This window comes from Neoarius graeffei, chromosome 5 (assembly GCF_027579695.1).
Source record: "Neoarius graeffei isolate fNeoGra1 chromosome 5, fNeoGra1.pri, whole genome shotgun sequence".
NCBI classification, from domain to species: Eukaryota; Metazoa; Chordata; class Actinopteri; order Siluriformes; family Ariidae; genus Neoarius; species Neoarius graeffei.
Window position 1 is genome coordinate 33,345,683 of NC_083573.1, and position 14,536 is coordinate 33,360,218.

General features: G+C 47.0%; 1 protein-coding gene across 4 annotated transcripts in view; it reads right to left on the reverse strand.

Annotated features, from left to right (window-relative positions):
- setdb1b (SET domain bifurcated histone lysine methyltransferase 1b) overlaps positions 1-13,710 on the reverse strand; it is a 96,121-nt gene extending 82,411 nt beyond the window's left edge. The window contains exons 1-2 of one of the 4 annotated variants that reach the window (XM_060921579.1): positions 13,501-13,710; positions 13,353-13,427 (exon numbers count right to left, since the gene is read on the reverse strand). The gene's annotated coding sequence lies outside the window, so the exon portion shown is untranslated. Of the gene's footprint in view, positions 1-13,295; positions 13,428-13,500 lie in introns of those variants that run through there. The other 3 variants (XM_060921581.1, XM_060921580.1, XM_060921582.1) reach the window with 3 other exon arrangements.
- Positions 13,711-14,536: the final 826 nt, after the last annotated feature.

The window sequence follows — 14,536 nt, forward strand, 5'->3', positions numbered from 1 at the left end:
AGACAGAGACATAATTTTAGAGCCATTTGTTAAACAGCTGACAGGGAACGTAATTAACCGTTCCAGGAACGAAATTTTTTTGTTCTAACCGGTTCGGGAACGTCTATTTAATGGTGGAACCCAAAACCGGAAACGTTAAAATTCCGTTTCTGTTCGGAACGAACCAATAGGAAAAAAATTCTGGTTCAAAGCCCTGGTTTCTAAACAGCAGCTCCATTCTCTCCAGCTCAGCCGACTTCATGACAGCCAGGGACTGAAAGCAATGCTGTCCTGTAGTGAACTAGCCGTCTTCGCCTGTTTTGATGTTATAGTACTGATGTGTGCATTTGACTTTTCGTGGTCCTTTATAGTTTCGAATTTAAAATTACTGGTGCCTGTCTTTGCCAGACTTTCTACAGTCTTTGCAATACATGGTATTTTCGGTTTTGCTATGAACTAGCCAATCTCGCCCGAACTTCCATTTGTCATTGAACTGTCTTATCTTCCGATTAGCGTCTTGTTCATCTCCATAGCCACAGCCAGCTACAGGGGTGATAGCGTTCCGGCGCCGCGCCGGATTTCCGGCGTACCGTGGCTGGGGAAAAAAAAAAAATCAAGTTCGCCCATTGTCCTGTGTCATTCTGAGATGCGCAGATAAACAGTAAAGGGAATTCGCATGATATGGAACTAGTGGGAAAAAAGTGCCGTCACGGCACGAATTAGACCCTCGGAGGGTCTAATTCGTGCCGTGACGGCACTTTTTTCCCACTAGTTCCATATCATGCGAATTCCCTTTACTGTCTATCTGCGCATCTCAGAATGACACAGGACAATGGGCGAACTAGAGTTGTTTTTTTTTCCCCAGCCACGGTACGCCGGAAATCCGGCGCGGCGCCGGAACGCTATCACCCCTGCAGCTATAAGGCCACCACGGTCTGGACCTCAGTCATTTTTAAGAGCTGAAAATACATTTGTACGCTAAATATTCAACTGGATAAAAAAAATAAAGAACAAAAACTTCTCCGTAAAAAAGTGCATTGTTAATTATAAAATTAATAAAATAAATTAATAAAATAATAAAATCTTCTGTTTTGTGCGCGTGGCTCTGAGACCAAGAACACAAAAGCAAATGAGCGCTCGACTCGGCGGAAGAACACAGTGCAGGAGACACGGGGTTTCCGTGGGAACCATCAGCGCACTTTCATCAAGCTGTTAAATTGACATTTTCGAAGCAGCATAGTTGTAGCCTACCTTGTTTGTCTCATCTCATCATCTCTAGCCGCTTTATCCTGTTCTACAGGGTCGCAGGCAAGCTGGAGCCTATCCCAGCTGACTACGGGTGAAAGGCGGGGTACACCCTGGACAAGTCGCCAGGTCATCACAGGGCTGACACATATGGCCCTTTTCCACTACCCTTTTTCAGCTCACTTCAGCTCGCTTCAGCTCACTTCAGCCCGACACGGCTCGCGTTTCGACTACCAAAAACCAGCACGACTCAGCTCGTTTCAGCCCTGCTTAGCCCCTAAAACTCACACCGTTTTGGAGTGGGGCTGAAGCGAGCCAAGCCGTGCCGAGTGAGGTTGGGGGCGTGAGCAGACACTCCCCTGTGCACTGATTGGTGAGGAGGAGTGTCCTCACATGCCCACACACGCCCCGCGAGAGCGCTGGGATCTGTAAACACCGCAAACCCGGAAGAAGAATAATTATGAATTACGAGAATTATGAAGCTTTATGCGCCTCGCCTCATCTATACGCTCTTGCCAGTATCTGTTGGCGTTGTCGGTGACAACAAGCCACAGCACCAAGACCAGCAACACTAACGACTCCATGTCCTCCATGTTTATTGTTTACTATTCGGGTCGTGAGACTACCGCTTAAAAAATTACTGTACATGGCTCTTCCTGTCACCGTTGCAACCTCTGAGCGCTCATTCGTATGCCCTTCAAATAATGTGCGCAGTATAGGCTATTGATGTTTTATTATGAGCCATGTACAGTATGTCGCCTAATGTTTTTTTGTTTGAGTTACATGTTCGTTTGAAGGACTTAATGTACAAAATAACATAGTTGCACCCTGTAGTGTTGAAATTGGTAAACACAGTGCATTCAGTGAGGTTTGCACCGCCCTCCTTTTATTTCTGACTCTTCCTGTCACCGTTGCAACCTCTGAGCGCTCATTCGTATGCCCTTCAAATAATGTGCGCAGTATCGGCTATTGATGTTTTATTATGAGCCATGTACAGTATCCTAATGTTTTTTGTTTCTGAGTTACATGTTCGTTTGAAGGACTTCGTTTTTGTAGCCTAGTACAGTGACATACAGAGCATCGTGGACGAGTTCGCGGAGCGCAAGGCTCGTCGTATGCCCTTCAAATAATGCGCGCAGTAGGCTATTGATGTTTTATTATGAGCCATGTACAGTATGTCGCCTAATGTTTTTTTGTTTCTGAGTTACATGTTCGTTTGAAGGACTTAATGTACAAAATAACATAGTTGCACCCTGTAGTGTTGAAATTGGTAAACACAGTGCATTCAGTGAGGTTTGCACCGCCCTCCTTTTATTTCTGACTCTTCCTGTCACCGTTGCAACCTCTGAGCGCTCATTCGTATGCCCTTCAAATAATGTGCGCAGTATCGGCTATTGATGTTTTATTATGAGCCATGTACAGTATCCTAATGTTTTTTGTTTCTGAGTTACATGTTCGTTTGAAGGACTTCGTTTTTGTAGCCTAAAATGATGTTATGATAAGCTTTAATAAAGGGCCCGGTCATTTGCCCCGCCCCCGGCCCGGCTCTGACTTGTTCCGCCACTGTCACTGATGTCACTGTTTGCGCTGCTTAACGACATCACGTGACGTCCACCCACTTTCGCTAACTCCACCCAATGTGTCCACCCACTTCCAGCCAGCACGGTTCAGCGCGGTTGTAGTCGAAATGCAACTCCAACAGCCCCGCTCAGCTCGACTCAGCTCGACTCAGCACGGCACGGCTCAGCCGCGTTTGTAGTGGAAAAGCGGCAATAGACACAGACAACCATTCACACTCACATTCACACCTACGGTCAATTTAGAGTCACCAGTTAACCTAACCTGCATGCCTTTGGACTGTGGGGTAGAGCCCTGCACTCCCGCGGGACCCGACACAAAGCAGTGCGGCGCGGGACAAATTTTGAAAGCTCATTGCGGGTGTGGGCGGGAGGGGGAGTGCACAATGCGGGCGCGGGCGGGAGAGGTGATAAGCTGCAAACTAAACTAACTAAAAACGTGTTTAAAATAAAATTTATAAATTATTAATTTATGTCTATCATATATAATTTGTGCTGGATATTTTATTTGGCATTAATAAAACATTTTAAGATGCCTAAATTTGCGGATGGGGTCTAATCTCGCGTACGTTTCCAATTCCTTTCCGCTCTTCCGTGTTTGAGATCTCCGATCATGGCAGAAGAGCAGAGCTCCTCTAGTGAAGCTCACAGTGCTTCAGAAGTAAGTGCTGCTTTAAAAAGAGCTACATTTACCATTAAAAAGTCAAGAGTATTAGTCCTAAGTATTAACTAGTATTAAAAAGGACTGTGTATCGCAGATTGTTCAATTTAAAGCTAGAAATAGACAGTGTATAATCTGAGGAGCTGGTTGTGGTTGCGCAACACTTCATATGAGAGGAGAATGAAATCGCGGTTGGAATCATAACGCCACAGACTCGGAAGTGGGAGTGCGAGTGCGCAAAGCGAGAGCTGTCAATCATGAGCGTGTGCAGCGCTCAACTTGGAATGTGTCAGCAGAATGTCAGAGTCTAAACAATAAACTTACAATAAATGAAGGATCGGTCAGCGGAGAGCTCAGCTAAGCTCAGCATGTTTAATTCCCCAAGCCAATGACAGGAACTTTCGTGAGAAATAACGCGAACGTCTGCATCATGCGGGATTTGCGGGCGGGAGCAGGACAAAATATGGCAGGCGTGGGCGGGACTGAAAATCATAATTCTTTGCGGGAGCGGGACTGAAAATTCTGTCCCGTGCAGACCTCTACTGTGGGGGAAACCGGAGCACCCAGAGGAAACCCACGCGGACACGGGGAGAACATGCAAACTCCACACAGAAAGGCCCTCGCCGGCCACGGGGCTCGAACCCGGACCTCTTGCTGTGAGGCGACAGCGCTAACCACTACACCACCGTGCCGTGGCTCCGCCCTACCTTGTTTGTGATTTTAAAAATAAATCATTCGATAAGCCAAAGCAATAGAGTGGAAAATTTTAACTTATGCTTGCCTTGGATAACTTTGCCGAAAGCATGGTGGTGTATACTGATTTTTTTCCCCAGAATATTTGTGTGTGTGTGTGTGTGTGTGTGTGTGTGTGTTTGTGTAGATGTAATGGATGCCAGATTGTTAATGTATCTCAGTTCCATAGGCTACATGGTTAGGGTATCTTTTGTCCTCATTGCTTGGGCCAGATCAAACCATTAAACAAGCTTAAATTATTCTTACTCTTGCCACATACATGATTTTTTTTCAAAACTGATGATATTCAGTTCAAACACCATTAAAAGTAATTTCAGGAATAGAGCTCGTGTGACATGTAATTCACCCCTATCATTTAAATATACCGAACATTTTTCAGCGCACGCTTTGCGCATCACAGACCTCGGTGATTTTAAAATGCTGCTCCGGCCCGGTTCATCTCTGCCCTTTTTTCCTGAGCAGCAGGGTTTGAAACTCCAGCTATTTGCTGTCACATAGTGTGCTTGTCAGTCATCAGCAACTTTGTTGCTTCATTCATTAACCGCAGGTTACCGTATCACTGATTTTATCTGAGACGTCAACGAATGTCCTCAACAATTCTAACATGTTGTCAGAATGTTATGCAGGTGCTCATGGGAGTTGTAGGCGCGTAATATTACATTGCAATGTGTTTATTATATCAGATGCCTTCAGAGAAAACTACAATTAAAATATATTGTCAGACCACAGAATAAAGCACACGCCAAAGTGGCTAGTGGGACTAAAGTCATTACCCACCAAAGCCGAATTTTACCCGCATTTGGCGGGTGGGTGGGTGCTAATGTAAAGCCCTGACACAGAGAGAAAAAAACACACACACACACACACAGAGAGGAGAGAGAGAGAGAGAGAGAGAGAGAAACACACACAGAGGAGAGAGAGAGAGAGAGAAACACACACAGAGGAGAGAGAGAGAGAGAGAAACACACACAGAGGAGAGAGAGAGAGAGAAACACACACAGAGGAGAGAGAGAGAGAGAAACACACACAGAGGAGAGAGAGAGAGAGAAACACACACAGAGGAGAGAGAGAGAGAGAAACACACACAGAGGAGAGAGAGAGAGAGAAACACACACAGAGGAGAGAGAGAGAGAGAAACACACACAGAGGAGAGAGAGAGAGAGAAACACACACAGAGGAGAGAGAGAGAGAGAAACACACACAGAGGAGAGAGAGAGAGAGAAACACACACAGAGGAGAGAGAGAGAGAGAAACACACACAGAGGAGAGAGAGAGAGAAACACACACAGAGGAGAGAGAGAGAGAAACACACACAGAGGAGAGAGAGAGAGAAACACACACAGAGGAGAGAGAGAGAGAAACACACACAGAGGAGAGAGAGAGAGAAACACACACAGAGGAGAGAGAGAGAGAAACACACACAGAGGAGAGAGAGAGAAACACACACAGAGGAGAGAGAGAAACACACACAGAGGAGAGAGAGAGAGAGAAACACACAGAGGAGAGAGAGAGAGAAACACACACAGAGGAGAGAGAGAGAGAAACACACACAGAGGAGAGAGAGAGAGAAACACACACAGAGGAGAGAGAGAGAGAAACACACACAGAGGAGAGAGAGAGAAACACACACAGAGGAGAGAGAGAGAAACACACACAGAGGAGAGAGAGAGAAACACACACAGAGGGGAGAGAGAGAAACACACACAGAGGGGAGAGAGAGAAACACACACAGAGGAGAGAGAGAGAAACACACACAGAGGAGAGAGAGAAACACACACAGAGGAGAGAGAGAAACACACACAGAGGAGAGAGAGAAACACACACAGAGGAGAGAGAGAAACACACACAGAGGAGAGAGAGAAACACACACAGAGGAGAGAGAGAAACACACACAGAGGAGAGAGAGAGAAACACACACAGAGGAGAGAGAGAGAAACACACACAGAGGAGAGAGAGAGAAACACACACAGAGGAGAGAGAGAGAAACACACACAGAGGAGAGAGAAACACACAGGAGAGAGAGAAACACACAGAGAGGAGAGAGAGAAACACACAGAGAGGAGAGAGAGAAACACACACAGAGGAGAGAGAGAAACACACAGAGAGGAGAGAGAGAAACACACACAGAGGAGAGAGAGAAACACACACAGAGGAGAGAGAGAGAAACACACACAGAGGAGAGAGAGAGAGAAACACACACAGAGGAGAGAGAGAGAGAAACACACACAGAGGAGAGAGAGAGAGAAACACACACAGAGGAGAGAGAGAGAGAGAAACACACACAGAGGAGAGAGAGAGAGAGAAACACACACAGAGGAGAGAGAGAGAGAAACACACACAGAGGAGAGAGAGAGAGAAACACACACAGAGGAGAGAGAGAGAGAGAAACACACACAGAGGAGAGAGAGAGAGAGAAACACACACAGAGGAGAGAGAGAGAGAGAAACACACACAGAGGAGAGAGAGAGAGAGAAACACACACAGAGGAGAGAGAGAGAGAGAAACACACACAGAGAGGAGAGAGAGAAACACACAGAGAGGAGAGAGAGAAACACACAGAGAGGAGAGAGAGAAACACACACAGAGGAGAGAGAGAAACACACACAGAGGAGAGAGAGAAACACACACAGAGGAGAGAGAGAAACACACACAGAGGAGAGAGAGAGAAACACACACAGAGGAGAGAGAGAGAGAAACACACACAGAGGAGAGAGAGAGAGAAACACACACAGAGGAGAGAGAGAGAGAAACACACACAGAGGAGAGAGAGAGAGAGAAACACACACAGAGGAGAGAGAGAGAGAGAAACACACACAGAGGAGAGAGAGAGAGAAACACACACAGAGGAGAGAGAGAGAGAAACACACACAGAGGAGAGAGAGAGAGAAACACACACAGAGGAGAGAGAGAGAGAAACACACACAGAGGAGAGAGAGAGAGAAACACACACAGAGGAGAGAGAGAGAAACACACACAGAGGAGAGAGAGAGAAACACACACAGAGGAGAGAGAGAGAAACACACACAGAGGAGAGAGAGAGAAACACACACAGAGGAGAGAGAGAGAGAAACACACACAGAGGAGAGAGAGAGAGAGAAACACACACAGAGGAGAGAGAGAGAGAGAAACACACACAGAGGAGAGAGAGAGAGAAACACACACAGAGGAGAGAGAGAGAGAGAAACACACACAGAGGAGAGAGAGAGAGAGAAACACACACAGAGGAGAGAGAGAGAGAAACACACACAGAGGAGAGAGAGAGAGAGAAACACACACAGAGGAGAGAGAGAGAGAGAAACACACACAGAGGAGAGAGAGAGAGAAACACACACAGAGGAGAGAGAGAGAGAAACACACACAGAGGAGAGAGAGAGAGAAACACACACAGAGGAGAGAGAGAGAGAAACACACACAGAGGAGAGAGAGAGAGAAACACACACAGAGGAGAGAGAGAGAGAAACACACACAGAGGAGAGAGAGAGAAACACACACAGAGGAGAGAGAGAGAAACACACACAGAGGAGAGAGAGAGAAACACACACAGAGGAGAGAGAGAGAAACACACACAGAGGAGAGAGAGAGAGAAACACACACAGAGGAGAGAGAGAGAGAGAAACACACACAGAGGAGAGAGAGAGAGAGAAACACACACAGAGGAGAGAGAGAGAGAAACACACACAGAGGAGAGAGAGAGAGAGAAACACACACAGAGGAGAGAGAGAGAGAGAAACACACACAGAGGAGAGAGAGAGAGAAACACACACAGAGGAGAGAGAGAGAGAAACACACACAGAGGAGAGAGAGAGAGAAACACACACAGAGGAGAGAGAGAGAAACACACACAGAGGAGAGAGAGAGAAACACACACAGAGGAGAGAGAGAGAAACACACACAGAGGAGAGAGAGAGAAACACACACAGAGGGGAGAGAGAGAAACACACACAGAGGGGAGAGAGAGAAACACACACAGAGGAGAGAGAGAAACACACACAGAGGAGAGAGAGAGAAACACACACAGAGGAGAGAGAAACACACAGAGGAGAGAGAAACACACAGAGGAGAGAGAAACACAGAGAGGAGAGAGAAACACAGAGGAGAGAGAGAGAAACACACACAGAGGAGAGAGAAACACACACAGAGGAGAGAGAAACACACAGAGGAGAGAGAGAGAAACACACACAGAGGAGAGAGAGAAACACACACAGAGGAGAGAGAAACACACAGAGGAGAGAGAGAAACACACAGAGGAGAGAGAGAAACACACAGAGGAGAGAGAAACACAGAGGAGAGAGAGAGAAACACACACAGAGGAGAGAGAAACACACACAGAGGAGAGAGAGAGAAACACACACAGAGGAGAGAGAAACACACACAGAGGAGAGAGAAACACACACAGAGGAGAGAGAAACACACACAGAGGAGAGAGAAACACACACAGAGGAGAGAGAAACACACACAGAGGAGAGAGAAACACACACAGAGGAGAGAGAAACACACACAGAGGAGAGAGAAACACACAGAGAGGAGAGAGAGAAACACACAGAGGAGAGAGAAACACACAGAGGAGAGAGAAACACACACAGAGGAGAGAGAAACACACACAGAGGAGAGAGAAACACACAGAGAGGAGAGAGAGAAACACACAGAGGAGAGAGAAACACACAGAGGAGAGAGAAACACACACAGAGGAGAGAGAAACACACACAGAGGAGAGAGAAACACACAGAGAGGAGAGAGAAACACACACAGAGGAGAGAGAAACACACACAGAGGAGAGAGAAACACACACAGAGGAGAGAGAAACACACACAGAGGAGAGAGAAACACACACAGAGGAGAGAGAGAAACACACACAGAGGAGAGAGAGAAACACACACAGAGGAGAGAGAGAGAAACACACACAGAGGAGAGAGAGAGAAACACACAGAGGAGAGAGAGAGAAACACACAGAGGAGAGAGAGAGAGAGAAACACACAGAGGAGAGAGAAACACACAGAGGAGAGAGAGAGAAACACACACAGAGGAGAGAGAGAGAAACACACACAGAGGAGAGAGAGAGAAACACACAGAGGAGAGAGAGAGAGAGAAACACACACAGAGGAGAGAGAGAGAGAGAAACACACAGAGGAGAGAGAAACACACAGAGGAGAGAGAAACACACAGAGGAGAGAGAGAAACACACAGAGGAGAGAGAAACACACACAGAGGAGAGAGAGAGAAACACACACAGGAGAGAGAAACACACAGAGGAGAGAGAGAAACACACAGAGGAGAGAGAAACACACACAGAGGAGAGAGAGAGAAACACACACAGGAGAGAGAAACACACACAGGAGAGAGAAACACACACAGGAGAGAGAAACACACACGAGAGAGAAACACACAGAGGAGAGAGAGAGAAACACACAGAGGAGAGAGAAACACACAGAGGAGAGAGAAACACACAGAGGAGAGAGAAACACACAGAGGAGAGAGAAACACACAGAGGAGAGAGAAACACACAGAGGAGAGAGAAACACACAGAGGAGAGAGAAACACACAGAGGAGAGAGAGAAACACACAGAGGAGAGAGAGAGAGAAACACACAGAGGAGAGAGAGAGAGAAACACACAGAGGAGAGAGAGAGAGAAACACACAGAGGAGAGAGAGAAACACAGAGGAGAGAGAAACACACAGAGGAGAGAGAGAGAGAAACACACACAGAGGAGAGAGAAACACACACAGAGGAGAGAGAAACACACACAGAGGAGAGAGAGAGAAACACACACAGAGGAGAGAGAGAGAAACACACACAGAGGAGAGAGAGAGAAACACACACAGAGGAGAGAGAGAGAAACACACACAGAGGAGAGAGAGAGAAACACACACAGAGGAGAGAGAGAAACACACAGAGGAGAGAGAGAAACACACAGAGGAGAGAGAGAAACACACAGAGGAGAGAGAGAAACACAGAGGAGAGAGAGAGAAACACACACAGAGGAGAGAGAGAGAAACACACACAGAGGAGAGAGAGAGAAACACACAGAGGAGAGAGAGAAACACACAGAGGAGAGAGAGAAACACACAGAGGAGAGAGAGAAACACAGAGGAGAGAGAGAGAAACACACAGGAGAGAGAGAGAAACACACACAGAGGAGAGAGAAACACAGAGGAGAGAGAGAGAAACACACACAGAGGAGAGAGAAACACACACAGAGGAGAGAGAAACACACACAGAGGAGAGAGAAACACACAGAGGAGAGAGAAACACACACAGAGGAGAGAGAAACACACAGAGGAGAGAGAAACACACACAGAGGAGAGAGAAACACACAGAGGAGAGAGAAACACACAGAGGAGAGAGAGAGAAACACACAGAGGAGAGAGAAACACACACAGAGGAGAGAGAGAAACACACACAGAGGAGAGAGAAACACACACAGAGGAGAGAGAAACACACAGAGGAGAGAGAAACACACAGAGGAGAGAGAAACACACAGAGGAGAGAGAAACACACACAGGAGAGAGAAACACACACAGAGGAGAGAGAAACACACACAGAGGAGAGAGAAACACACACAGAGGAGAGAGAAACACACAGAGGAGAGAGAAACACACAGAGGAGAGAGAGAAACACACAGAGAGGAGAGAGAGAAACACACAGAGGAGAGAGAAACACACAGAGGAGAGAGAAACACACACAGGAGAGAGAAACACACACAGGAGAGAGAAACACACACAGAGGAGAGAGAGAGAAACACACAGAGGAGAGAGAGAGAAACACACAGAGGAGAGAGAGAGAAACACACACAGAGGAGAGAGAAACACACACAGAGGAGAGAGAAACACACACAGAGGAGAGAGAAACACACACAGAGGAGAGAGAAACACACACAGAGGAGAGAGAAACACACAGAGGAGAGAGAAACACACAGAGGAGAGAGAAACACACACAGAGGAGAGAGAAACACACAGAGGAGAGAGAAACACACAGAGGAGAGAGAGAGAAACACACACAGAGGAGAGAGAGAGAAACACACACAGAGGAGAGAGAGAAACACACACAGAGGAGAGAGAAACACACACAGAGGAGAGAGAAACACACACAGAGGAGAGAGAAACACACAGAGGAGAGAGAGAGAAACACACACAGAGGAGAGAGAAACACACACAGAGGAGAGAGAAACACACACAGAGGAGAGAGAGAAACACACACAGGAGAGAGAAACACACAGAGGAGAGAGAAACACACAGAGGAGAGAGAGAGAAACACACACAGAGGAGAGAGAAACACACACAGAGGAGAGAGAAACACACACAGAGGAGAGAGAGAAACACACAGAGGAGAGAGAGAAACACACAGAGGAGAGAGAAACACACAGAGGAGAGAGAAACACACACAGAGGAGAGAGAAACACACACAGAGGAGAGAGAAACACACACAGAGGAGAGAGAGAAACACACAGAGGAGAGAGAGAAACACACAGAGGAGAGAGAAACACAGAGGAGAGAGAGAGAAACACACACAGAGGAGAGAGAAACACACACAGAGGAGAGAGAGAGAAACACACACAGAGGAGAGAGAGAGAAACACACACAGAGGAGAGAGAAACACACACAGAGGAGAGAGAAACACACAGAGGAGAGAGAAACACACACAGGAGAGAGAAACACACACAGGAGAGAGAAACACACACAGAGGAGAGAGAAACACACACAGAGGAGAGAGAAACACACAGAGGAGAGAGAAACACACAGAGGAGAGAGAGAAACACACAGAGAGGAGAGAGAGAAACACACAGAGGAGAGAGAAACACACAGAGGAGAGAGAAACACACACAGAGGAGAGAGAAACACACACAGAGGAGAGAGAGAGAAACACACACAGAGGAGAGAGAGAGAGAGAAACACACAGAGGAGAGAGAAACACACACAGAGGAGAGAGAGAGAGAGAAACACACAGAGGAGAGAGAAACACACAGAGGAGAGAGAAACACACAGAGGAGAGAGAGAAACACACAGAGGAGAGAGAGAAACACACACAGGAGAGAGAAACACACACAGGAGAGAGAAACACACACAGGAGAGAGAAACACACACAGGAGAGAGAAACACACACAGGAGAGAGAGAGAGAGAGAGAGAGAAACACACACAGGAGAGAGAAACACACACAGAGGAGAGAGAGAGAGAGAGAGAGAAACACACAGAGGAGAGAGAAACACACACAGAGGAGAGAGAAACACACACAGAGGAGAGAGAAACACACAGAGGAGAGAGAAACACACAGAGGAGAGAGAAACACACAGAGGAGAGAGAAACACACAGAGGAGAGAGAAACACACAGAGGAGAGAGAGACACACAGAGGAGAGAGAGAGAGAGAGAAACACACAGAGGAGAGAGAGAGAGAGAAACACACAGAGGAGAGAGAGAGAGAGAAACACACAGAGGAGAGAGAGAGAGAAACACAGAGGAGAGAGAGAAACACAGAGGAGAGAGAAACACACACAGAGGAGAGAGAAACACACACAGAGGAGAGAGAAACACACACAGAGGAGAGAGAAACACACACAGAGGAGAGAGAAACACACAGAGAGGAGAGAGAAACACACAGAGAGGAGAGAGAAACACACAGAGAGGAGAGAGAAACACACAGAGAGGAGAGAGAAACACACAGAGGAGAGAGAGAGAAACACACAGAGAGGAGAGAGAGAGAAACACACAGAGAGGAGAGAGAGAGAAACACACAGAGAGGAGAGAGAGAGAAACACACAGAGAGGAGAGAGAGAGAAACACACAGAGAGGAGAGAGAGAGAAACACACAGAGAGGAGAGAGAGAGAAACACACAGAGAGGAGAGAGAGAGAAACACACAGAGAGGAGAGAGAGAGAAACACACAGAGAGGAGAGAGAGAGAAACACACAGAGAGGAGAGAGAGAGAAACACACAGAGAGGAGAGAGAGAGAAACACACAGAGAGGAGAGAGAGAGAGAAACACACAGAGAGGAGAGAGAGAGAGAAACACACAGAGAGGAGAGAGAGAGAGAAACACACAGAGAGGAGAGAGAGAGAGAAACACACAGAGAGGAGAGAGAGAGAAACACAAAGGCAGTGGCTGTGTACTGTTTGCTGTCCCTCCCTGCACGGTCTCTGCCGAACCTGCCATTCGTTCTGATCCCGCTCACATCTTCAACAAAGCAGCTTCGCTAAACTCGGTTTCCTTAGAGACGGTTTCTAGGAGATACGCAGGTTAATGTTGCTGTTAGCATTAGCATGGTGGCTAGGAAGCTAACGAAGCGTAGCTTACCAACAAAGTCCGGCCTTTAGCTCCTGAATCGCTCCAGTTCTCAGCTACTCACACCAGCCACGGAGAAACTTTAACGTCTTTATTGAGCAAAATCTTAAACATAACAATGGCTGCATAAAAATTCCATTTGCACCAAAAGTGACTTTTGCAAGCTACGCTTAATAGCCGATCATTCACCCGGTCTTCGACTCTATCGCTGTTATTTTTCCCCTACCCGTATTGCAACAAATCCCGCCTCCGTGAAGGCGGTGCTTCATCGGCCAGCATCCAATCATACACAGAGGAAAACTCCAAGCCAATCACAAGCTTATCCGACATAATACGGGTGGGGAAACTAAATCGCGCGCTGCTTCGATTGGACAGTCGAAGATGAGCTTTCACACCGACCAATCAGAGCCTTATTATGAGTGCCTTGCCCGATGACGAGTCAGTATGGCCCCGCCTACATGAGACATACTGTACGTTTATGAAACCTTAACATATACTGGATATAGGTAATTTAGAGATCCAGAACTTTCACTTTTTAATTTTGCCAGAGATAAAGGCAAAGTCCAAAATGGCACATACTAAGTAAGGCGTTCAACACTGTACCACATGAAAGGCTCCTGGCAAAACTCAAGCAGGCAGGGATACAAGGCTCAATACATAGAGTAGTTGGATTAGGAATTTTCTGACCCAAAGATCCCAACAAGTAATTCTTGAAGGGGCAGTATCATCACCCACACACGTAACATCAGGTGTCCTGCGAGGCACAGTGTTAGGGCCTTCGCTCTTTCTCATGTACATCAAGGTCAAGTCAAGGTCAAGGCTTTTTTTAAATTGTCATTTCAGCCATATACAGTTGGTACAGTACACAGTTAAAATGAAACAACGTTTTTCCAGGACCATGGTGCTACATAAAACATCAAGTCAAGTTAAAGTCCAGGGTGGCACGGTGGTGTAGTGGTTAGCGCTGTCGCCTCACAGCAAGAAGGTCCGGGTTCGAGCCCCGGGGCCGGCGAGGGCCTTTCTGTGCGGAGTTTGCATGTTCTCCCCG